At 35.8% G+C, this 26,488-nt stretch overlaps 2 protein-coding genes across 5 annotated transcripts in view; one reads left to right on the forward strand and one right to left on the reverse strand.

Moving 5' to 3' along the window:
- The window catches only part of RPGRIP1L (RPGRIP1 like), a 161,689-nt gene that overhangs the window by 131,420 nt on the left and 3,781 nt on the right, over nucleotides 1-26,488 (reverse strand). For both annotated transcript variants that reach the window (XM_077132453.1, XM_077132452.1), the window contains exon 2: nucleotides 14,165-14,291. The gene's annotated coding sequence lies outside the window, so the exon portion shown is untranslated. The remainder of the gene's footprint in view (nucleotides 1-14,164; nucleotides 14,292-26,488) is intronic.
- Nucleotides 1-26,488, forward strand: part of FTO (FTO alpha-ketoglutarate dependent dioxygenase) — a 434,084-nt gene that overhangs the window by 18,070 nt on the left and 389,526 nt on the right. The gene's annotated exons all lie outside the window — the stretch shown is intronic.

Here is a 26,488-nt window from a genome sequence, read left to right on the forward strand (position 1 = left end):
TTGGTACAAAATTTATAGTTCAACTAGTGCATTTCCTAATATAATTTTGCCAGTTTGAATATGTGGTGGACCCCAGAAAAGCCATGTCCTTTAATCCTCATTCAATATTGCTGGGTGGGAACATTTTCATTGTTTCAGTGGAAATATGACCCACCCAATTTTTGGTGGTAACTTTTGATTAGATGATTTCCTTGGAGGCATGTCTCCACCCATTGAAGGTGGAGTTGCTTACTGGAATCTTTTAAAAGAGGAAATATTTTGGAGAGAGTCCCTTTCTGTAGAGCCATGAGAAAGCCAGCAGATGCCACCATGTTCGCCATGTGCCCTTCCAGCTGAGAGGGAAACCGTGACTACATTTGCCGTGTGCCTTCTCAGTTGAGAGAGAAACCCTGAACTTCATTGGTCTTCTTGAACCAAGATATCTTTCCCTGGAGGCCTTAGGTTGGACATTTTTATAGACTTGTTTTAATTGTGACATTTTCTTGGCCTTAGAACTATAAACTAGCAACTTACTAAATTCCCCTTTTAAAAGCCATTCCATTTCTGGTATACTGCATTCTGGCAGCTAGGAAACCAGTACAATAACTTATGTGGACAGCTTGATTGAATGCCAGAAGTACGTGGAACCTTGAGTAGGGCATGAGATTTTGTAGGTTTGTCCAGAGTGATGCCCTGATAAATCCTAGACTGATGTGAACAGTGAATAAAAAAGTATTTGCAAAGTACCCTTGTGGGAATGATGAGAAAGGGGGAAAATTCAACTTCCCCATGTAGAGAATTCTTGATATTCTCTCAAGCAGTGGGGACAACCAAAGCAATAGGCTGAGCCCCCAGTCTTGGGGTTTGTTCATATGAAACGTAACCCTGCAAAGGATAGACTAAACCCACTTAAAATTAGGTCTAAGGGTCACCCCCAGTAGAACCTCTTTTGTTGTTCAGATGTGGCCTCTCTCTCTCAGCCAACAAGACAAGCAAGCTTACTGCATTCCCCCTGTCTACATGGTACATGACTCCCATGGGTGTGGACCTTCTTTGCAACATAGGACAGAAGACCTAGAGTGAGCTGGACTCAGCACCAAGAGATTGAGAAAACCTTCTCGACCGGAAAGGAGAAGAGAGAAAAATAAGACAAAATAAAGTGTCAGTGGTTGAGACATTCCAAAATGAGTCGAGAGGTTATCCTGGAGGTTATTCTTATGCATTAAATAGATATCACCTTTTTAGTTAAGGCGTAACAGAGAGGCTGGAGGGAAGTGCCTGAAAATGTAGAGCTGTGTTCCAGTAGCCATGTTTCTTAAAGATGATTGTATAATATTATAGCTTTTGCAGTGTGTCTGTGTGATTGTGAAAACCTTGTATCTGATGCTCCTTTTATCTACCTTATGGACAGATGAGTAAAAATATGGATTAAAAGTAAATAAATAATAGGGGGAACAAATGTTAAAATAAATTCAGTAGATTGAAGTCCTAGTGGTCAATGAAAGGGAGGGGTAAGGGGTATTGTGTGTATGGATTTTTTTCTGTTTTCTTTTTATTTCTTTTTCTGAATTGATCCAGATGTTCTAAGAAGTGATCATGATGATGTATATACAACTATGTGATGGAAAGAAAAAGAACGTTCATATTGTAAAAAAAAATGAAGATTATCTCTAATTATATCATCTGGTGCCCTTGTACTTATTATCTATCCTAAAACCTGCCCATGTTTTCATTCTATAAAATTATCAGAATTACTGCAGCTTGGGGAGACAGATTTGGAGCCTGAGAGGTCATCTGATCTCCTGCTTCATGTGTACCAATGAACTTTTTCTCTCTTTGTAAAAAAAAAAATTAGGCCTAAGAGCCACCCCTAAAAAGAACCTCTTTTGTTGCTCAGATGTGGCCTCTCTCTCTCAGCCAACTTGACAGGCAAACTCATTGCCCTCCCCCTCTCTACATGGGTCATGACTCACAGGGGTGTGGACCTTCCTTGCAACGTGGGACAGAAATCCTAGAATGAGCTGGGACTCAGTGTCAAGGGAATGAGAAAACCTTCTCAACCAAAAAGGGAAAGAGCTAAATGGGACAAAATAAAGTGTCAATGGCTGAGAAATTCCAAACAGAGTTGAGGGGTTCTCCTGAAAGTTCTTCTTACGCATTAAATAGATATCACCTTTTTAGTTAAGGTGTAACAGAAAAGCTAGAGGAAACTGCCTGATAATGTACAGCTGTGTTCCAGTAGCCATGTTTCTTGAAGATGATTGTATGATGATATAGCTTTCCCAGTATAACTGTGTGATTGTGAAAACCTTGTGTCTGATGCCCCTTTTATCTACATTATTGATCGATGAGTAGAACATATGGATTAAAAATAAATAAATAATAGAGGAAATAGGAAAAAATATATATATATGTGGGTTGCATTCAAGCTATCTGTTTTGTAGAATGTCCCTGTATTTGTTTTTGTCTGATGTTTCCTCATGATTGGATTCAGATTAGGCATTTTGGGCATGAATAGTTTTGAGGAGAGATGCGGGTCATTGGGTGCCACAAATTAGCACCCCCCTTATTCATCCTGTCTGCAGATGTGTTTGATTTGATCCAAATGAAAACTTTTGCATTATTTTCTAATATTTATTAGTTAAGACATTTCTTGAAAAATTCTAGATATATCTGGCTTTCTGTCCATCTGGATGTTGTGAATAGTGTTTGCTCTTTTAGATGAGAAACGTACTTTGCAGTTTGCTGCAGTTGGGCTGTGTTCATTTAGTCAGAGCATGATTAAGAGTATGGGACTTTAGTGCCAGTCTCCTGGCGTTGAATTCTGTTTCATCACTTTCTTGGATAAGCATCTTAACTTTTCTTTAAAAAGTGCCTTTAGAATTAGGGTGATATTTGTGTTTTTGGTGAGTATTAAATGAGATATATAGAGAACATCTAGAACATTCCTGGCACATAGTAAATATAGGTGTTTCTTATTTTTCTATCACCATCATTATAATCATCACCATCATTTTGTTGTCATCATCTTCACCACCTCCACTATCACGTGGGTGAATATAGCAGATAATTTAGCCTATATTCGGGACATTTATTCTGTAAACATATATTGAGTATCTGCTCAAGCAATTTTTCTTAACTGTAGCTCTATGATAGAATGAAGCCCCAATATTCTAAGACGTTCGTTGGATGTAATGCCTTAACTTTTCTCTCGTGCATCCCAAATGGTACTAATTATGTACTGTCCTTGCGAGAATTTAGAAAATAGCCACTCAGACCATTTCCTATGTTCTTTGGTTCCCTTGGAGAATCTGATTAGATGTCAGGCCATGTGTGCTAGAAACTGGCAACACTTGGGTAAGTATAACAGAGGTGGTCCCATGGAATTTGTTGCCTGTCCATGGCAGTTGCGTAATTAAGGAAATACCAACAGTGTTGTAGAGTTTTGTCATGCAAGGAAGGCATGGTAGCAAGGAGGATATAACTTTCTGAAGTTCATAGAATTGAAAGAATTTTAATCTGATAAGAAAATTAATCTGTTTAATTTTGTATGGAGTTTGTAGAATTCCTTCCTAAGGAAGTTATGTATCCTCATAAGAGACCTGGGAGTCCTTTAAAGGCTGTTTAGCAATTGTAGAACTGTTTCTTTAGTTGTGGAGTAAATGAGCATGGATGTTGAATTCCAAGTTTGTTTCAGAGGTTCTTATGATTGTGCTAATCATAACGGTAATAATTTTGTCAAATGTACATTTTAATCTGTTAAAGTATTCAGAATAGATATTATAATGTATTTTAAATAAAATCATTAAAATGTTTTGTTTTTCATGACAGTTGTCTTAATTTCATTTAATAAAATAAACCTGAAATTTGATTATATGTAATACTTCAATAAAAGGAAATTTCTTGTGGCCTGCTGGGTCTTTTAACCTCGGTTTATTTTATTTTTTGCAGCTTGGCATTTTAGCGAGATCCTGAGAAGTTTCTTTTGGCCCCTACGTTTATCATGAGTCATCCTGGATCATTCCACCATCAATCTGATGGTGATTTAGGAATGTAACAGAACATTTTTGGTGGAGGATCAGTAATCAGGGACTTAAAAAACTGAAAATCCTTACAGATTCTATTCTATCTTTTCAGAAGACCATCTTGGTTAATCATTCCTCCAGTATGTATATCAGCCTTTAAATCAGCACGTTTTGATTGCCTTCTGCAGATAGGCAGTTAGTTTATTTGTTCATAATTTCCAAACCACTTTATATTCCTTTCTTGGAAATTAACTAGCCAAACCAGTGAGTAATAGTGAATTCTTGTTACCTTTGATTATTAACAAGTCTGTTTCTTAACCATCCTAGTGTTGCAATTTATAAAAAGTTATAGTTAGTGCCCCTCGTGTGGGGTGAGGTCTAGTTTTATTCTGTATTGGGAATGGTGGGTAAGGAGTAGGAGTTGGGGGGGGGGGTCCTGGAGAATGTTTTCAAAACATTAAATCTTTAGACGTTTTAAAAAAAAGTTTTGGCCACTTTGAACAACCATAAGCTTCCTTGAGGGCAGGATTGATGTTTAATCCATCTTTCCATCACTCCAGTTGTACCTAAATCGAATGTTTTGCACATTAGAGACATTGATAAATATTTGTTGAGAAGCCTCTGTCATCTGATATATGTTATTTGTGACCCTTAAAAATAATACTGACCACCTGACTGCTGATTGGATTTATCGTGACTGAGTTTAGCAATACTGGTCTGTCATTAAGACCATATGCTCTGTGAGAGTAAGGGCCTTGTTTTTTTGATTTTGTCCTTTACTGTTCTATCGCTAGCACTTAGCCTTGTGCGAGGCACACTAGTGGTGTTCCATAAATATTTATCAAATGAATGAATGAATTCCCAAGAGCATCACTTGTTAGTGATCCTTAGGCTTTCTAATAGTGAGAGATGAAAACTGTAACCTGAGAAGAAATAATAGAAAATAGTTGTGTACTTTATGGAATTTAAATTATTTAACATACTATGGATATAGATATTAATTTTGAAAAACAAGATTTCTATTTAGCACATGTTTTGGCAAGGTCAGCAGTTGTTTTCTGGTATTGTTTTTCAAATTTAAAACTCTAGTTTACCCTCCCACTTTAGCATACAGAATTGTCTCATTGCTTGATTTCACAGTGTAAGCTGGGGAAAATCTTGATGACTGTTGGGTTGGGTCAAGATGTGTTCAGGAGATTAATGTTGGCATCCGTCAGGACTTGTTTCCAAACATTTGTTCTTGGCATAATGTTTCTCTGCAGGGCCAGTGCATGTTTGAAAGCTGAACCTTGAGTAGGGGTTGGCTTGCACTTTTGTTCATGCTACAGGCATCTGTCCTGTTGCCATACTGGTCATTTATTTACTTTGTAGTTTTGGAAATGACCTGCTTACAAAATGACCATGGCTTTCTTATGTTAAAGAACTCCTGTATGGATAAGGGGCAATTGAGATCTTTATAGCTGATAGAAACCAAGTAGAAAGCTCAGTTTGAAGGAAGAAATTATGTTGCATCTGTCTGAGGAGGAGGTTGGTTGTTGGTGGACGAGTGTTTTCATAACTGTGATCAGAAAATTCGGAGCTCTGATTCCTGCATTAGCCCTAAGTTTGTCCTTTGGCACCTTCATTTAGTTACTGGATCATTCAAGGCTGAGCCTCAAGGGCCAGCATTTCTCCAATAATAATATAAAGTGTTATGTTGCAGCCTTAACCTACTCTGCTGAATTGGGCATGATTAGAATCTCAAGGATGCATTAATATGGATTTTCTGTTTCCATGTGTGGCAGTCCATTATTTTACTGTTTTCCAGTTTGCTATTTTTTGAAACCAGAGATGGAAAATTTTGCTGATGAATTTTTTTTTCCTGTCAGCACGAACGTTCTGCTTTTTCTGCTTGAGACTAGCACAGGGCAAACGAATGCGAGCATTACTGGTATGTGGACTCGAGCCTGTCGTCATGCCAATCTTGTTATTTAGGTAAATAGCGCACAATTTTTCACTATATCAGCAGCCAATACGCTGTGAGCCATTTGAGTTTTAGTCAGATTATTGGCTAGTACACTATTAATGAGATAATAATTGGAAAATAGTAGTCATTGTTTTCATAAAACATAATCTCTGTATTGAAACCAGCCTGTAGAGGAGTTGCATATGCAAACTGAAACCTTGGAAAGGATGAGTAGCCAGCGTCCCCAGCTTTTAAATTCATCAGACCCCTGCTGCTTCAATTGCCCCAGCTGTTAATGCTGGAACCATTACAGTAATGGACCCAGCAAATGAAGGAGAACAAGACACACTTTATTACCAGAGGGGCAATTTTCTCTTCATCTGTAATAGCAGCGGTGCTTCATATTGATCAGATCATCAAGATACTAATCCTCTGTAAAATTACTTGTTATAACTGAAAATGTGTTAATCCAAATCAGTCTGTGTCCTGACTGTCTACTTACTGTTGAATACAGACTAATAGATGGTTTATTTTTCATGATTTCAAACCTTTGCCCTGAAAATGGTTGGCGTTTCCCTTGCAACACTGAGTGCTTAATCTTAACCATAGCCCAAGGTTGTCTTTTTGTTTTAAACAGAACATCACCCACTTAATTAAGGAGTGAGTGTCTGTCTTGCTGTCTGAGTTATGCCGGTGTTTTATGTTCCTCTGGATTTATTAAGCATCTTGTTTTACATTCAGTCTGTGGTTTGTGCTGTAAATAAAAATAGAGCCATCTTGCAGCGTATTAGAAATTTGCAGATAGCAAATGTCAATAAGTACCAGAGATGTGAAGTTCATTGATTTATATTTCAGGCACCAGGTTGTGTTTTGTCGATTGAACCCATAGGCGGGGTGTCCTGGTGTCTTCTGTGTGGCAGATGTGTTTTTGCATTGTTGTCTGTGAAAGTTTATGGTTATTTCTGCATCCTTGGTTCAGTAGATTGCTTTTTAGGCAATGAGGCATATCCATTCCCCCCTTGTGTTTTGTGAGAAATAACTACAGCTAGACATTATTAAAAAAGACCTCTTAAAAACTGAATTCCTTCCTTCGTATTTAGAATTTTAGAAATTACTCCATAAGATCTCCATTTTTATTTTAAACTGATCTTCGTTCTCACATGGCTAGCATGTTTTATTTTCACTATTTCTTTCCACATACCCGTATATTTATTTGAATAAAGACTTAGATGCCTGCTTGGTAACATGTCTGTTCATTCTAATATATTGTCATTGCTCAAAGCATTTGTTTGACATTATCTGAAGAGTTCTTTTAGAAATACTTAACAATGTTTTAAGAAATACATGGTGTGCCAGGAATTGTGTTAGAGGCTGGAGACTCCAGAGAGCCTTTTGTCATTGAGGACCTCAGTTCAGTAGGAAGTTAGCTATGTAAACTAATAATTATAATAATGCAATATAATAAAATGCTCAGTTCCACTTGTGACAGTAATTCTGGGGAATGGATACCAGTTATGGATGCCACAGGAATACCAGCCTCATTACTTTTCCTTACTGTGTTACTAAAAGCAGAATTCTGCAGTCTAATCGCATTTTAAGACTTGCATCTGAATGACTCCTAGCTGTTTAAAAGAAATCCCATCTTTCCTCACGGGAGGAAATGTTTACCACTCTGTGGGGAGAGTCAAAGAAAGGATTTCCAAAAATATTTTGTTCCATGACCATATTTTTGGATATGTGTAGAGTTTCCCAAGGAGTCTACTTTAAAGAGGGTAGTGCTTATTGTATTGTTTATGTTCTGGCATTTATGTTATAAATTGGTCTCGATGCTTGAAAGGATATCATCCTTATCATGAGAGGCAGTAGCATGTGGTGGTTAAGTGCATGGATTTTACAGGCAGGCTGCCTCGGTTTCATTTTTCTTGTAGCTTCCCTACTATTAACTGAGTGATCTTGGGCAAATCACCCAATTTCCTTGAGCCTCAATCTTCACCTGTATAATGGGAATAATAGTAGTTGTGAGGCTTAAATTATTTTAATGTGTGGAAAACATTGAGAATAGTGATGGGCATATATAAGTGCTGAGTAAGTGCTAACTATTATTATTACCATGGATATAATTTTAGCAAAATTAATTTTCACATATTGGCTTCTGAAAGTCAGCTTTGTAAATGTCTAACCACTATATATGTATATAACATATAAGTTGTAAAGCATTGTTTTTTCTGATTGCATAATAATTTGTTGTTTTAGAAAAACTTAAAAATTGAGAAAAATACTAAGCAGGAAAAAAATCCTCTAGCGATAACATCACTGTTAATATACTGGTGTATTCTTGAAGAGTATTTATTATACCTATTATATATATATATACTATATACAATGTGATCTAAATTTATTTAAAATATATTCACACATTACTGATAAAATATATTGATACATATTTATGCAAGATATATTTAAATAAAAATTGGAATCAAAACGTGCATATGCTCATATTTTTTCATGTCATTAAAATTATTTTGCAATATGATTTTAAAAATATGTAATGTTTCATCAAATGAACTTTTTTCCTGCTGTTATAAATTACCCTTAAGTAAACATTCTTGCACATAAATCTCTGTGTAAATTCCTTTTAATTTCCATAGGATGAATTGAAAGAAGGCAAGTTGCTTAGCTAGCATTTTAAAGATTTTTGGTTCTCTTTGTCATTTTATCATCCAGAGAGGTGAGGCCAATTTCCATTTAAGCAATGCATGAGAATGCTTATTTGGTACATCTTCTCCAACATGGGGAATTGACATAAAACAAAAATACTTGCCAATTTGGAAGAGAAGTAGGAGCTCACTTTGGAACTAATTTGTATTTCCTTAATTCTAAGTAAATTGTTGGAGTCCCTCCTTCCAAATGTAGTTCTTTTGTGTTTTGTTTATTCATGTCCTTTGTTCATGTTGCTAATATGCATTTGTCTTTCCTTAATAATTTATGAGAATGTTTAATAAATTAAGGATTTTATTGTTTGTTAATCATGTGATGGAAGTATTTTTCCTAGTTTGTTGCTTGCCTTTTGCTTTGTTTTATATTTTTGTTATTCAAAAGTTTTGCCTTTTAATAATATATATTTATCTATATTATCTATAAATGTAGATAGGAAAACCTTTCCTTTCCCAGTATCAGATTAATAGCTGTTCTAGTTCTTTTTGGTTTTTGTTTTCTTTTTACGTGTAATTCTTAAAACGCATCTGAAATTTAGTTGGTATATGGTATGGAGTAGATATCAAACATTTTCTTCCCAAATGGTTAACCAATTATCTCAGCTCCATTTATTGACTTATTTTTTACTCACTGATTTGAATGTCAAGATACTCAGATCTGCTTTGGGGATTTTTATTCTGTTCCTTTGTTTTATCTGTTATTCTTGAAACACCATTTAAGTTATCAGAGTTTTGTGTTATCTATCTATATCTGGCATGTAAGACGCCCATAATGATTTTTTTTTTTGTATCTTGTAAGCGGGGTCATTTCATTATTTTTCCAAGCCATTATTGCAGCACCGTTTGTTGAATTTTTGTTTGTTTGGCTATTGTTTGTTTGTTTTTTGGAGAAGTGCATGGATGAGGAATCAAACCTGGGTTTCCCACATGCTGGTGAGAATTCTACCACTGAACTACCATTGAACTCCACCCCTCCCATAATGATTTGTTAAAAAAAGTTCCTTGGCTTTTTTCTTGCATTGAGAAGAACAACTGAAGAATTTTCCAGATAAACCTAAAAATCACTTTTCACCACCTCTCATGTACCCCCAAACCTTTGATGTTATTGTTATTGCATTAAATTTATAAATTAATTTGGGAAGAACTGAGATATTTATGCCATTAATTTTTCTCATTCAGCAATGTTGTCTTGTTTTCTTTTGTGACCCTCTAGAAAGTTTTGTAATTTTATTAGTTATTATTTTTAGGTTTATTCCTGAGCATTTTATATTTCTGGTTACTGTTGCAAATGGAATCTTTTAAAATTACATTTTTTAACTGATACATAAGAAAGTTTGTGTGTGTACGTTATTTTTGTACTTGGCCACCATAGTATTATTTAGTTGATTTTCTTGGGTTTTCTGGTAGATATTAGGGTAGATAATCTTATCTGCAAATGTAATTTTGTTTTTCCTGTTACTAACAGGAAAATTACACTCTTCCCTCCCTTTTTTCTTGTGTTATTACATTGTCTAGAATCTCCAAATGGTCGTGGTGATAGCAGATAGCTGTACTTTTAATAGTTATGCTTTGGGATTCTAGTATTAAGTGTAATGGTAGTTGGCAGTAATCTTGATTCTTAGTTTACTTTTATTTTCAGAGACTGAGGTTGAATTTTTATTGAGTGCTTATTTGACATCTGTTTAGATGGCAATGTCTTTATTTCTCCTATTGATAGAAAATAATCTATTAATAGACTTTCTAATAATGATTCCCTGGGTTACTTCCTACTTGGTCACATTATATTGAACTGTTAACACACTGCTAACTTCAACTTTTTAGTATTTCACTAGGGAAAGTAAGATAGGGCTGTAGCAGTGATTCATATGGTGGTTGGAGAGTGGTATTCCCAGGTGGTCTCTCAGAGTCTTCCCATGGAACACATTTAAGCACATTATGTTATGGTCATAATTCAAACTACAACTAGTAAAATGTAATAAAGCTTTTTTGGCTGGTGGGGATATGCTAATAAAAGAGGGAGATAAAATGGGTGAAAATATTAGGAAACAATTTTTGGACAAGTTTTCCAATATCTATTTGATTTTCTTCTTGATTCAATTTGGTGTTTAGGCTTCTTAGAAATTGACATGGCATCGAACACAGCATTCTCTGGTTGACTAGGATAGTGCTGTGCTTAGTTTTATCATTAAAAATCTTTATTCACTTTTTATATCTCCATTTTAATTCTAATTTTCTGTATCCATTTCTTGTCTATAAAAATGGATTACATTTGCCTGTAGTCTTTCTGTTATTATTAAACTAGTTCTTGATTTTGTATATGAAATCTGTTCTTTTGTGCTGTTATTTAATTACTGCCTTTATCTTTATTTCCTTCCTCTTGCTTTGCTTAAACATCTTTTGTTGTTCTTTTATTAACTTTTTGAGATGAAAACTTCATTCATTTATCTTCATTCTTTTTTTGTTTAATATGAAAAGCATTTCAAACTTTTAAAATAATTCCCTCTTCTGTTTCCTATAGTAATTTTACATGTTTTTGTAGCTTGTATCACTCAGTACTGTGATTATTTTTCAATTTCTTCCTCCCTTCTTAAGTTAACAGACTATATTTTATTTATCTTTGTAATCCCAGTGTCTGCGTAATCTTGAACACAGTAGGCATTAAACGAATGTTTCTTAAGGGAACCCCCTCTCCCCACAGACACACCACACAGGGATTAACCAGGACCAGGTTCACTAAATTTGTAGACTTCTACGGTTCTTTACTGGAGGTATTGAGTATAGTTATGTTTCCTCAATCTGTGTGATCTTTCTTGATCTGTAAAATGGGGATGATTATCAATTCTTTTCCTGCTTCATATGAGATGTTAAAAAAGATAATGAATGTAAACAAAACTTAAACAGTACCAATGTTATATGGACATAAATGTGGTTTAAAATAGAAGGCTTTTCTTGTTTTATCTCCCTCACCACCCCTTCCCTCCCATAGAAATTACCCAGTGCTTTGGAGCAGAAGTTATCTTTAAAAAAAAAAATTTATATATATATATATATATATATATATGTATATATTAAAAAATATATATATTATATGTATATATTAAAAAAATATATATATATAGTATCCTGTGAAATATCTAGCCCAAAACATAGCTGACAGTAGACATACAGTAAATATTTTTTGATTGATTGTCTTTTGAGACTCACTTTTCAAACACCATTACTGAGTGATCCTTGAGTGTACATAGGAGCCCTGCATCCAGCCATGGTGCTGTCTCAGTTTACTTGGGTGACTTACACAGCTTCATCAGCACACACTTAGTGAAATGTATATGCATAGCTTGAGGACTTAAACCTTTTGGTTCAATCCCATTTCCTTTCTAAAAGAAGGTTGGAGACACTTCTCTTCCCAAAGTGCAGACTAATAAACATAGCATAATTGCTATAAATAAAAAATTACATAGTGGATAAAGATTTATTCATTTTTATAAATATTAGAGCAGATTTAAAAATTCTTATTTGTAGAAAAAAAATAAATATAAGCTTATTCCTTCCCTTTATTTCAATTTCTTTGCTCCTCTTACACTGAGATTTATTTTTATTTTTAATTTATTTTGTTGATTGCTATGAAGGAATGATACAGAGAATTGGCAGCAAATGGGAAAAGATCATTGTGAAATGGGAATAATCAAAGAATTACTGCTATAATCCATATTGTATCAACCTCCCTTTTATTTAATTGTTCTTCGGGGAAATGAATGCCATCTAATAGGTCAGTTTTAGATTAAGAGATTGTTCTTGAAATGCTGAACACTATGCAGATTAAGAAAATATTTTCCTGTATAAGTATTAAGTAGTCTCTTGTAGAACACTGTTCACTGGAGGACTTCAGATAACCACAAACGTTTCAGCATTTTGGCTGTTTGAGTATGTGTGAACATGCAGGGCCTCCCATTCCTCTTCCCTGCCATCCTCCCACCACCCTCTTTTTTTTTTTTTTAACAGTTTATTGCAGCAGAAAACAAGAGGTATAACTTTTTGAAAACAAAAATATCATTTATGCTGTTTTAAAGATTCCTAGGAGACTTCATATCTCAAATAATTGCTGCTAGATTGTGTTTGGTTGTTTTTCAACTCAAATTATGGGGATTTGCAAAAAGTTTCATCTCAGAGAAATAGAAAAGTAATTTGATGACGTTATGTTAGATCCATCAATCCCTGAGGAATCATCTGAAGTCCTACCCCTTTCATGAAGCTTTTGAGGATTATTCCTTTCATCGCTTTACTTACTGACCTTATTTCTTATGTAAAAAAATGTAGGGTACCAACAGTAAGTGCTGTCACTCACTAGTGTATGGTACTGTATGTTGACGTTTGGTCATATTAAATTTGGCATTTTATTATCGCTTATACCTATTAGTGTTTTATGTAATTCTTTTTTCCCTAGGGAGATTATAAGATCCCTCAGGCCAAGAATCATGTTATAAATTTATATTATATGTCTAGCAAGGTGGCTCTCAACATTTCTTGTCAAATGGAAGCATATGTGAACCTCAAAGTTGCTGTGTTTTTTTTTTTTTTTGCCTTATAGAGCGTTTATTTATCCATAGCTCTTGATTTCCTCTCCACCAACAATAGAAAGTATTTTGTTCAGAAATGTTTTGTGCTTAACTGCATGGTAGAATAAATCTCAAGGAAAATCTTAGATTTTGGGGGCCTTTTACCTATCACTGGGTTTTTAAAGTTATTTCTGCACCCCCTGTGTCCCGATTCATTGTTGCCATTTCATCTACTGCTCTTTCTCCTGTTTTTATTTAACACTATAAAGTTACTTTAGTGTAACTGCTGCTGCCACCTTTGCCCTTAGCTAATCAAATAGTTTACCTTGAAGGAAGCATTTATCTCCCGCTTTCATTATTATTATTTTTGTAGCTGTAAAGATATATATTTTATGTCTGCAGAAAGCTGTAACAGTGAAACGAGGTATTGATCTGCTGTATTTAGCAATTTCTTTCTACCTAACCATCAATAGCATGTCAGCATCTGTCTGTACCATGGTTGACCTCACAAATAGTTCTTTATACTCCCCATTGGATTCAAGTGATATAGTATGCTGAAAACTAAATCAATGAATGATTATAAAGTTTTTAGTATTATTTCATGACCTGGAGGCACCTGGTTTATCCTTGCACTGAACAGTTCAATGCGCAATGAATATGGTAAAATGAGGATGTCTGGCTATTGTTCAGCTGAAAGGAGGAAAGCAGGGCACCTTCTTGAGTCAGCTTATACTTCTAATGATCTCAAAGCACTTAAGCACTTCAGTGAAGCATCTTGGCTTATAGAATTAGGCACAGAGAAGAGCAACACCCCATTTAGCTTAATTCCTTTCCTCCATCCCCTGAAGAGGCTTTTAGCAAATGTTTCTCAAATTATTTGAGCTATGAACACATAAGCACTGAGGACTTAACAAGAAGCCACATGGTAAGAGGAAGGAGAATTACCTTGGTCTGTGTCTGATGAGACTCTTGGCTGCTACCAGACCTTGGAACAAATATCAGGATACAGTTGTTGAGGCCGCATTATCCATTCCTCATCCCACTTCTGAGAGTTCTGCTCATCTCCTCTGAACTGTGAAACATAGAAATAGCAGGAGTCACTAACTTGGCTGCTTTTGAATGTTGCTGAATTCAGCAACATTTTTTTCAATCTTTCTGAATCTTTTATATGTACATATAAAATAACTTTTTAGATACAGAAATTGACATTTGGGATATGTGGAAAGGTGGGAGGGGGTGATAGTTGGTGAATAGGAAATGTGAAACACATCAGTTGTCATCTTTATCTTTTGAGGATATGAAACAAATACATTTCTCTCTAAGAAATGCCATTCTGATGCATTCCATTGTCCATCAGTCCAGCGACAGTTTTACAAGGAGTACTGAGGAGTTCTTTTATTCATTCAATCCCAAACATTTATTGAGTATCTACTATGTCCTGGCTAGAGAAATCAGAGGCGAGAACTAGCCCTTCCTCTTGACTGTTCATATCAAACCCAAAATGTGTCTACTTGCCTTTTTCTTACAATCTACCTTTATTTCTGCCCAGTAGGATATTGGAAAAAGGAAAATAAAGGATAAGTTTTATGGTCATAGGTTGATGGCCAGTCATTCTCTCCTGTATATCACTTGCATGGAAAGATGAAAAATCATGGAAGTCCTGAGGAGGGAATTTAGCCTGGCTCTCTGAATCTGAGATTGAGAACCACAGATTCAGATACCAAACTCACTCTCTCCTGTAGTATAAGCTTTGCTGATGTTTCAGTAATATGACTGATATTTCAGTAATTGAACTTATGTATGTAATGTGTTTTTTTGGGATGTGCTCAGGGATCTGCCTCTCCTAAGTTTTTGGTTTACTTTTGTTACTCATTATATATCTGTGCTGATTAATCAGATGAGACTTTGTTGCAGCAATTTTTTTTGTTCTGCATTCTCTCTTAGGAATATGAGTGCCATTAGTTGGCTATCTGGTATCTAAAGGTGTACTTCTTTCTGTTTGTCCTGTATCAGCTCATATTAAGCTTTGAGCTATGCAATCCAAGTCCAAAATACACGGACTTGGGGAATAAAGTTCCTGTCTCTGAATTCCATCTTTGTGATTTTATATACCAGATGTGTCTGAATATTGGGTAAGGATTTTCCTTCTCAAATTATACTTCAGGAAAGAAAGTCACTTCATATTCAAATCCCTATCAAGCGTCTTATATAGCAGAATGTTTGTTTAGTTACTTTTATGTTGAACCACAAGTTGTTTATGCAGCTGACCTAATAGTATGTGAATGGGTGCTTGTGGCTTGTGATATTTCTCTTGATGGGGACTATATAGTAATTTGGGTTGATGCACCATAATTTCTGGTTTTGCCCAAGAGTAGGATGTTATATGTGCTCATAATTTAATAAGTTATATTTGGTTATCTGCAGCTGTATTTTAGAAACTATGTTCTTTTTGCTAGAGCATAGGGCAATTAGTTGATCTCTGTACATAGAAGCTTTAACAATAGGGTATCTTGGCTTTGTTCATATGATTCCACAACATAAAAAAGAAATGAGAGCCCAAACGTAGAATTCTATAAGGATGTATTTGTGTTATATAATGAACTCTGAGTCTTTTATGTATTACATTTTTCAAGACTCTAACACAAAATGTAGTGATGAATTACAGTGTACTTAAAATTATATTACTCTAATTATATAAAATTCTACACATATATGGCTATAAATATCCTTATATTCTCATAGTAATATAATATTTTGATTAAATTATTCCTTTCTAGGATTATTTTCTTTTTGTAGACACTTAACAACTTTTCTAGAAAACTGGCACCTGGGATTTTCTGTGCCATTTTGAATTATATACCTTGTTAGAAGCTCCTTAAAGAAGTATAAATAAATTTTGCATTTTCTTCCCTTTTTTAGCTTCTGAGAGTATGTATGTGTCTGGAACTATGTATTTGTCTAAAAACATAGCATGCTTAAAACCATGGCTGAAAAGTATGCTTAACTGTATACTTTGCATGCATTTGTGATTTGAAATAGAAGAAAAAAAGTAAAATCTGAGACAGCTTGAATGGCATGCTGTCATTTTGGAGCTTCATGAATTGGCAATGGTCTCATTTAGGACCTTCAGATATGTCTCTGCCTGGACAGAATGAGAACGTTTTGCATGTTCTTGAGAAGACAGCCACTCCTTGCTGCTTCACAATAGGCAGTGGTGCATGACAGTTGCCCTTCATTGCTGGCTTCTTGGAGCTTAACCTCTGACCCTCCACTTAGTGCTGTGGAGCATTTGGGGCAGGTTGGAGATATTGGTGAATGACGGGCATTGGCCTGCAACGTGCTTGTCATTATTTGACTGTCAAAAGGAGGCTGCCATTGGTTTCCATCAAGGTCTGAAACCTCTGTGCAGCAGTCCATATTACTTAACTTCCAAGGCTGTCAGCAGGATGATTAAATGTGCATAAGAAATCAGAGTACTGAATATATCTTCAATCAGGAAATAGGAAGTTTTTCTCTCTCCTTTCCTTTCCTTTCTTTCCTCCTCCTTCTTCTTTTTCTTTTTTCTTTTGGCTAAATATATTCAGATGACTTTCACAGGGCCAAGAGGTTGAATCTGTTACCACGGTAAAAAAAGTGAACTGTTGTCTCCTGTGGTCTTAGTTTCAAATAGCACAACTTAGATCTGAGCAGCTCTGCCAGTTATACTTTCAGAGTTGTCTTGCATATTCTATCAGCTTTCAACCATTGGTTTAAGGGACTAGATGCTAGCCCAGTGGTGCCTGGGGTTAGCTGACAGGATGAAACATTTACTTTGGTCTTTATGTAATACTTCTAAGGGGAGGAAGGTCAGTTTATGTGATTTGTGAAGGAGGAATTGAAATTTAAAATAATAATGAAGGGAGGATATTGGTGGTGAGTGATTCTTACCTCGTTTAAGACTTTTTTTTCTCATGGGAAAGAAGTTTAAACACAGAAGTTTAACTGGCTATGATCAGAGGTCGTTTTTTAGATATCGAAAAATATGGCAATGAAATCATTTTTTCTTGTGATTTCAAAACTCTGGATTGAAAAGCATCCTGAAGTAGCGGATGAGGGAGAGCCTAATAATATTCCTCAATTATATGAAAAGTTTGGTAACTAAACTTGGTTTGCTTCTAGCTTTGTATGGTGGGTGGAGTGGCAATTAGGAGACCTGGGTTTTAGATTTGCATTTGCCTTTTTCCAGCTGTGTCGGCATGGGCAAGTCATTTAACCCCCTACCCCCACTCCAGTCTCAGCTTCTTCATGTGCAGAAAATAAGGGTAATGTTTTTTGCTACTTTGAAATGTTGTGGTGATGATGTGTGAATCAGGATTTAAGGGATGATTTTGATTGCTGAATCATTATATAGATAGCCCTTTTTACCTTCTGGTATATTGTAGACAGAGGGAAATACCTGAAATCTCCAGATTGTAATATAGCTGCCTTGATCTCTGTTAATGATTGTGTAGCACTTATCTTCTGCCCCTGTGATATAAAAACCTTGTGACTTACCTTCATTTGTACCCAGTTGTCCAGTGTTTCAACTTTAGAGTCTTATAGTCACTAAAGGCAGCTCCTGATGTTTATTAATGAAAGGTCTTAGGCCAGCCCAGAACTAACCCACCCCAAGTCCAAAATTATCTTGATAACCAAACTGGATTTAACCAAAGTGGGCCTGTCTGACATGCACAGTAAATTAGACTTTAACCTACAAGTCACCTATACCTCATTCCACCATTTTCTTACATATGTTCTGTGACTAAGTGTGTAATCAATCTGTGTGTGCTCATTAATTAGATCACCTCTGATTATATCATATGGGGCCACTGTGCTCATTGTCATAAACCCTGCCCATCTTTTTCTCTAATAAAACTATCAGAATTACTGCAGTTCTGGGAGACAAATTTTGGGCCAGTAAGCCATCTGCTGTCCTACTGTGCACCTAGCAGTAAATTCTTTTTCACTTTGAAACTCCAGTGTCTCAAGAATTGGTTATTGAGCACGTTGGGCAAAAGAATCCATGGCCTTTGTCCGGTAACAGATATCTGGAGTTCTTGGCTTTGTGAAGTACTGTAGGCCCACAGGAGGCACTCCCTGATTGTCTTTTTGTCCTTTTTTTCTTTTATATTCGTTGTTAGTAGGAGAGATTTCAGTAGTCATAAGGTTATGCTTCGACTGAAAAGATGTTCCAGAACTCAGTACAGTATATTCTTGTGCTTTGTCTTTTTTTCTCCCACATTACTGATTTTAGTTAATTACAGCACATTCTAGTATAGTGCTCAAGTCACAGATCTAAGTAGCCTGGCCTCTCTTTCTCTTTCCCATTAATTCATTCATTCGCTCAACAAATGTCTATTGAGCATGGTTGACTAAGGTGGTGTAGTGAGACGTTCCAGGATTCTGTTCCCCCACAAAATCTTTGAATAACTAGCAAAAACTGATAGAGCCATCTTTCTCAGAGTTCTAGAAAACAAAGGCTGAGCACTGAATCAAGAAAAGCCAGCTTAAAAATGATAGGAAAAACTTGTGGGAACCTTGCCAGCCTTTTCTCACCCCCTTCCTGGCTTGGTGTATAACCAGCTCTCAGTGCAAGTGTCTGTCTGGTCCGCATTCTAGAGGGAGCAGAATAATCGCTGTGTGCACAACAGGGTGCATGTATGCTTGTTCCAGTCTAGTTGGAGGATACCTGATGGACTGAACCAGGATACTTGTCTCTGACCTGCCATCCCAGGACTTGCTTTGCATGCAGAGAGAGCCTGCAGACAGCTAAATAAGAGTAAGAAATAAATTGCAGAAGCCTGGAGTGAAGGATTACTAGCTTTAAGATGTACAATAGACCACCTAGGAGTGGGAGGAAAGTTTTTTTTTTCTTAATAGGGGACAAATGGATCCTTGTAAATGGGGGAATTACTAAGGCCATGAGTGCATGCCCAAGACAAGACTCATGCTCAGAAAAGACTTGGGAAGACCCTGTACTTTCACTTAGGGCTGTTCTTCAGATCCAGTGGTAGGTCTAATTCTGAAGCAGAGCACCTGCTGACACTGAGCTGCTCTGCAGAAACTATGAAAGGTGGTTTTTTGCATTTGTTTGTTTTTGTTAGCTCCTGGCATTAAAGGAAATTTTTATATAACTAGCTGGATACAAATGTAAAATGCAGACATCTCAGGGATTAAATTCCAGAGTTAACACTTTAAATACTAAAATGTACATGTGCAACAAACATTTTTTTTTTTAAAGATCAGATTGATATACGCACATCTAAGATTTTACCCTGTATCAAGTTCTTTATTTATTTATTCATTTTTTTTTTTACATGGGCAGGCACCGGAAATCGAACCCGGGTCCTCTGGTATGGCAGCAGAGCATTCTTGCCTGCTGAGCCACCGTGGCCAGCCCTGCAACTAACATTTTAAGGCGCATAAAGAAACAGGAAATGAGGGGCCATCGTTAGATGCCATCAACAAAGAAGACCAGACTTGGGACATACCAGACAAAGAATTTAAAAACATAGTCTTAAAACAACTGAAAGAACTAAAGGATACCAGTAAAATGATTTATGAATAAAATGAGAATTTTATTAAAGATATAGAAATTATAAAAAGGAACTGAACAGAAATACTAGAATTGAAGATCCAGTATTTCAGAATAGAAAATTTCTTAGAGGGGTTTAACAGCATATTGGAACTTGCAGAAGGAAAAAAATCAATGAACTTAAAGATAAGATAATCGAAGTTATTCAGTCTGAGAAGCAGAAAGAAAAAGAATTTTAAAAAAAAGTAAAAGAGTCTAAGAGACTGGTGGAATTCCGTCAAACATACTACTCTGTGTACTATGGAAGTCCCAGAAGGAGACGAAAGAGAAGTGTGCAGAAGGATATTTGAAGAAGTTATAATGTCTGAAAACTTCCCAAATTGGACAAATATTTATTACATTTTTACTGTGTGCCATGCTCTGCTCCAAGTTCTGGAATACAGCTGTGAACCAGACAAGGGAGCACCTGTCTTCCCAAAGCTCATAATCTGGAGGGGAAGTCAGAAAATAAACAAGTAAACCAATAAATATTTACTTTTAAGGAGTTCATGATATTAGAAATAACAGTAAAGCCGTGCAAGGAGGTAAAGAATTATTTGAGTTGTCAGGAAAGAGTTCTCACTGGAGGAACTGATGGAGGGCGAACGCCCAGGTCGGGGAAAGCCGTTCCAGTTAAAGGGAGCAGTGCCTCTCTCTCTCTCCTGCTCCTCATCTAGAAGGCTGTCGAGTTCCAGCCTTTCTCCTAATGTCTTTCCTTCTTTCCTCTTTATCTTCAGGTCTGTTTTATTGCCCTCAACTCTCTACCTGTGGTTTCCCTTCCATCAAGTTTCTCCTTGCCATCTTTAAAACATGTAAAGTGGCCATAACATTTCACTATTTACAATTTCTCAGAAATTTGAAACTGGTTATACATTAAAATTCAGACCTCTGGGCTTGCCATATAAAATTCCTATTATTTCAGTCTCATTTATTGTCTGAGGCTAACCCTCTTTTCTCTACCCCATCCCCACAACTTACACTTCTGCTGTAATAGTGTGGTGCCCTGAACATACATGTGGCTCTGTGCTGTTACATTTGCAATTCTCTATCCGGACTGGTTTTCCTCCACTGGCACCTAGAAAACTACATTTCTTTCAATAATTTCCTCAAATGCAGTCTCTTCTGTGAAGTTCTCTGAATTTCCCAGCTTCAGTGTTGTATACCCTTCCCTAGCTTTTATCTCACTATACTTGTTTATCTGTTTGAATAAATTCCATGAGCTCCTGGAAGGCAGGAACTGGATTTCTATTCCTCTCTCGTATTCTTCTCAGTGTACAGCACAAATCAGTCACTCAGTAAACTGTCAACCTGTTAACAGAAGGTGAGGCATAATCTGCAGAAATATTTACGGACACATCTCACCTAGTTTAAATATAATCAGATTGTAGGTACACATTTGTATGGAGTTTAAATATAACTCGATTGGACAGTATGCCTTTTGAAGAGCTTTTCTGTCAAAATATCCATTATTGTCAGTGGGTCTTCTTTCCTTAAGCCTATTATATTAAATGGAAAGGAGGATGGAATGGAAAACAGTTTGCAAATTCTTCAGAATTCTTAAGTATAGAATTACCATATGACCCAATAGATCCACTCCTAGATTCAGTTACTTATACGCAAATGTTCATAGCAGCATTATTCATAGTAGCTAGAAATGGTAGAAGCAACCCAAGTGTCCGTCAACAGCAGAATGGAAAAATGAAATGTGGTATATCCATACAAAGGGATACTACTCAGCCATAAAAAAAGATGAAGTTCTGATACATGCTATGACATGGATGAACCTTGGAAATTGTATGCTGATTGAAAAAAGCCAGACACGAAAAGACTAAATACTGTATGAGTCCAATTATATGAAATATCTAGAATAGGCAAATTCATAGAGACAGAAAGTAGATTGGAGATTATGAGGACCTGGGAGGAGGGGGAATGGTTAGTTACTGCTTAAAGGGTGCAGAGTCTCTGCTTTGGGTAGTGATAAAATTTTAGAAATAGATAGTAGTGATGGTTGCGCATCATTGCAAATGTAATTAATTAATCTACTGAATAGTATACTTAATAATGGTTAAATGGAAAATTTTGTGGTTTTATATATATATATATATATATATATATGTATAACCACAGTAAAAAAAGGAGTGGAGGGTAGAGCATGGCAACATTTGAGAATAGAAATATTATGTTTATATAGATGAACTATGTATTAAAAGTAAATATTTATTGGTTTACTTGTTTATTTTCTGACTTCCCCTCCAGATTATGAGCTTCGGGAAGACAGGTGCTCCCTTGTCTGGTTCAAAGCTGTATTCCAGAATTTAGAACAGAGCATGGCACACAGTAAAAATGCAATAAATATTTGTCAAATTTGGGAAGTTTTCAGACATTAAGGCGCACAAAGAAACAGGAAATGAGGGGCCATCAAGAGAAACGAGATGTAACCTTAGAAGCCATCAACAAAGAAGACTAGACTTTGGACATACCAGACAAAGAATTTAAAAACATAGTCTTAAAACAGCTGAAAGAACTAAAGAATATCAGTAAAATGATTTATGGATAAAATGAGAATTTTATTAAAGATATAGAAATTATAAAAAGGAACTGAACAGAAATACTAGAATTGAAGATCCAGTATTTCAGAATAGAAAATTTCTTAGAGGGATTTAATAGCATATTGGAACTTGCAGAAGGAAAAAATCAGTGAACTTAAAGATAAGATAATTGAAGTTATTTAGTCTGAGAAGCTGTATTGTAATTAAAGTAGTACCAAGATAGAGTGTCAGTGAGGAAGTTAGCTCCAGATAAACTTTTTTTAATGCAATTTTATTGAGATATATTGACATACCATACAACCCATCCAAAGTACACTGCCACTGACTCACAGTATCATCAAATAATTGTGCGTACATCCCCGAGATAAATTCTAGAACATTTTCATTACTTCAGAAAAGAAATAGAAATAAAAAAGAAAACCCAAATTGCCCCAAAACCCTTATCCCCCCATATTATTGACCCCATAGTATTAGTATGATGCATTTGTTACTGTTGACAAAAGAGTATTAAAATATTACTGTTAACTATGGTCCATAGTTTGCATTAGGTATATGTTTTCCCTATCATATATCCTTCTATTAGTTAACTCCTTGCAGTAGTGTCATATATTTGCTCTAGTTCATGAAAGAATTTTTATATTTGAACAGTTAATCGTGGACATTGTCCATATCAAGATTCACTGTATTTTAACCTCCAGCTTTCCTTTTGGTGACATACGTAAGTCTATCTTCCCTTTTCTACCTCATTCACACACCATTCAGCACCATGAATTATTCTCACAGTAGCATACTACCATCACCTCTGCCCATTCCAAACATTTATAGATAAACGTTTTATGTTGCCTTTTTTATAACCCAATGTTATGTGTTTTTTGCCCAGGAGGATGCTTAGTATTCCATTACTGTAAGTAAGTACATTTTATGATTTATCTGTCTATGTACTATGCTTTCATACTATGCTAGATTAGAGTTAAATCCATGTTTTTACATTTTTCATTATATCAGAAGTATTTTAATGACAAACTATAGTAGACCTGCCATGTAGATATAATTAATTTAATAGTTCTTTATTGTTGACCATTTAGCTTGTTTCATTTACTTTAGTTAGCATAAATAACATATTGAACCAATGTGAGGAAACATCTTTATGTACATTTATTCATTTTTTTATAGATCAATTCCTAGAAATAGAACAATTGGGTCAAAAGATAGCAATACTTTTTTTTAGGGCTGTTGGTGCGTATTGCCAAATTGCCTTCTGGAAAAGATAAGTCTTTTCTAAGATAAGTTTTAAAAAGTCTTTCTTTAGGGTGTCTTTATTAGATTAATTGTGTATGAATTTGTGATCTCATTGGAGATTTTAAATGTTTGAGATGATCTAGAGGAGAGTTAATATTAAGAGAAGAAAGATAAAAGAGAGAAATGAAAGAAAGAACATCAAAATCTCAAGTTTTGGACTTCCCAAATGGTAATGTATGTAGGCTGTCTGGGTTCCTGGGTGCCCCCCATGTTCTGCTGCTGGACATGGGGCCATGAGAATGGTTCAGCTTCTATTTATGTATTTCATTTGTTTTTGTTTGGTTAGATTTCTTTCTAAGTAACAGTTCAAAGCTTAAGTTTGAGAGCCACTCTTAGTATCTAAGTTCACTACCTCCATTTCCAGTCACATAATTCAAAATGGAATTGTGTTGTTCATGCCTCTGCTGTTTATTTGCGAAGTCAATGCCCTAGTTCTTTGTTGCCTTCTGAAAGGAACCTTCTAGCTAGCCCACATGAAAGAGGAGTCAGGCATCCCTTCTGCACTTTGCGGATATGTTATTTCTTTGAGATCCCCCTGGTTAAGGTAGTCCGATGTCAAATCACTTTCCATTTCTAAGTGCAGTGTGAGAGCTGTGAAATACCTGTTTTAGGCAAAATAGAGGTTAAGGCACCTTAAGGGCTGTGACTTCTTATCTTGCTTTTATTAGCAGTGGTGTCAACCTGTACTAAAATACTATGACCTCCTCTCCTTTTTGATAAAAGGAAGTGACCTTCCTGGCTTGGATGGAGAGTGAGATGCCTGAGGCAGATTACGTTGTTACCTCTCATAATAACAGCAGGCTTAAAAAAAAAAGGCCAGCAGATTTTTATTTTCCCATGATTTGACATTTTTGGCCCCATATGAAATGTGATGGGCAGAGGAAAAGAGGGAGAATTTTAGCAGGAAAAGCAATGAATGAGAACAGAAAAAAAAAGGGAAGCTAGTTTCCTATGAGAGATTTGAAGACATGCAAGGATTTACACTCTAGCCCTGATATCAGAGCTATCCACAGAGTCCTAAGACCTCAAATCCTAGAGGGAGCTTTTCTTTCACTGTTTTTATTTAGAGACAAAAATAGACATGGCTTCTCTAAAGGTAAAATAAATACGAATCTACCTGTAGAGTTGCTAGTCTCTGAGGAAATGCCAACACTGGAAAATTAGGGTGATAACTACTGACTTCTCAAAGAAGGAAGATTTTGTCTCCTCAGTTAAGTGTATTTACTTATTTGCCTTTGAGGACAGAGCCTGAGAACTTGTGGGAAAAACTATTTATTTTGAGATGTTTGGTGTAATTTAAGGCTACTTTTTAGACAATATTTAGTTGAGTAGATTGGGTGAATTAACATGTCATATTGAAATACGAATTTTACAGAAAAAAGATGAAAAAGTTAGATATGCCATTTCTAAGTATCTCAGAAAAAAGTTTGAGTGTGTCTCATATCTACTGTGGTGTGCTGGATTGAAACTATTTTGCACTCCAGAAAAGCCATATTTTAGTCCTGATCCAATCTCATGGGAGCATTTGTTTCTTTTAATCCTGATTCAATAGTTCAGGGTGGGTACCCTTTTGATTAGATTATCTCCATGGAGACATGACACGCCCTACTGTGGGTGTGACATTTTGATTAGATGAGATGTGTCTCTGTCAATTCAAGGTAGGCCTTAATTAGTTTACTATAGTCCTTTAAAAGGGGAAACATTTTGAAGAAACCTTAATGCAGACACAGACACAGACATTTAGAAATATGGGTGCAGATGCTTGATGAGCAGTTGCTTCAGAACCAACATGAGACCCAGATGTCTGGGGATGTAAGTTCTAGCAGACGTCATTGTGTGCCTTTCTGTGAGATACTAAGCAGGCCAGAACCCAGAATTGTGTCTGGGAGGAGCTAAGTGAAGGCCCATAGGTGCTTAGAGAAGAAACCACAGGAAACAGAGGCTGAAAGCAGTGGAGCCTAGGAGGAATGGACCAGCAGATGCCAGCTGACCAAAGGTGTTCTGGACCAATTGGCCTTCTTGAGCCAAGGTATTTTTCCCTGGATGCCTTAGTTTGGACATTTTTATGGCCATAGAACTGTGAATTTGCAACTTAATAAATTCCCTTTTTCGATGCCTTTCCATTTCTGATATATTGCATTCTGGCAGCTTTAACAAATTAATATGCATGCCAACACTTCTCAGTTATTATAAAGAACTTTATTTAAGGATTTCCTCTAGAATTTTTAAATCTTAAGCTATAACTTACTTCAGCCACATTAAAAGAGTTTTGTTTTAATGGGAGACTGTAAAGAGGGTAAAAACAAACAATCAACAATAACGAAAAAAAAAACAGTAGTGAAACCATATAAAACACGCAAATTCTACAACTGGAATAATAAATTTTTTAGAAATTTGTTCAAGTCCTTCATTTGAATCTACTCATGACATTTTTTTTCTTATATTAGTGACGTTGTATGTTGACAGAAAAGTCACCACAAAATAAAGGGTTCCTGTATACCATCCTGTTAACACCTTGCATTAGTGTGGTACATTTGTTGCAATTGATAAAAGCACGTTTTTATAATTATACTATTAACTATAGTCTATAGTTTAACTTAGCCCTGTTGTACAGTTCCATGGATTTTTTTTTTTAATTTTATTCTAGTAACATATATACAAACTAAAATTTTCCCTTTTAATCACATTCTAATATATAATTCAGTGGTGTTAATGTTCACAATTTTGTGCTACCATCATTACCATCCCTTTCCAAAACTTCTGTCATCCCAAATAGAAACTCTACACGTTTTAAGCCTTAACTCTCCATTCTCCACCCCCTATCCCCAC

The sequence above is a fragment of the Tamandua tetradactyla genome, chromosome 16 (assembly GCF_023851605.1).
Source record: "Tamandua tetradactyla isolate mTamTet1 chromosome 16, mTamTet1.pri, whole genome shotgun sequence".
NCBI classification, from domain to species: Eukaryota; Metazoa; Chordata; class Mammalia; order Pilosa; family Myrmecophagidae; genus Tamandua; species Tamandua tetradactyla.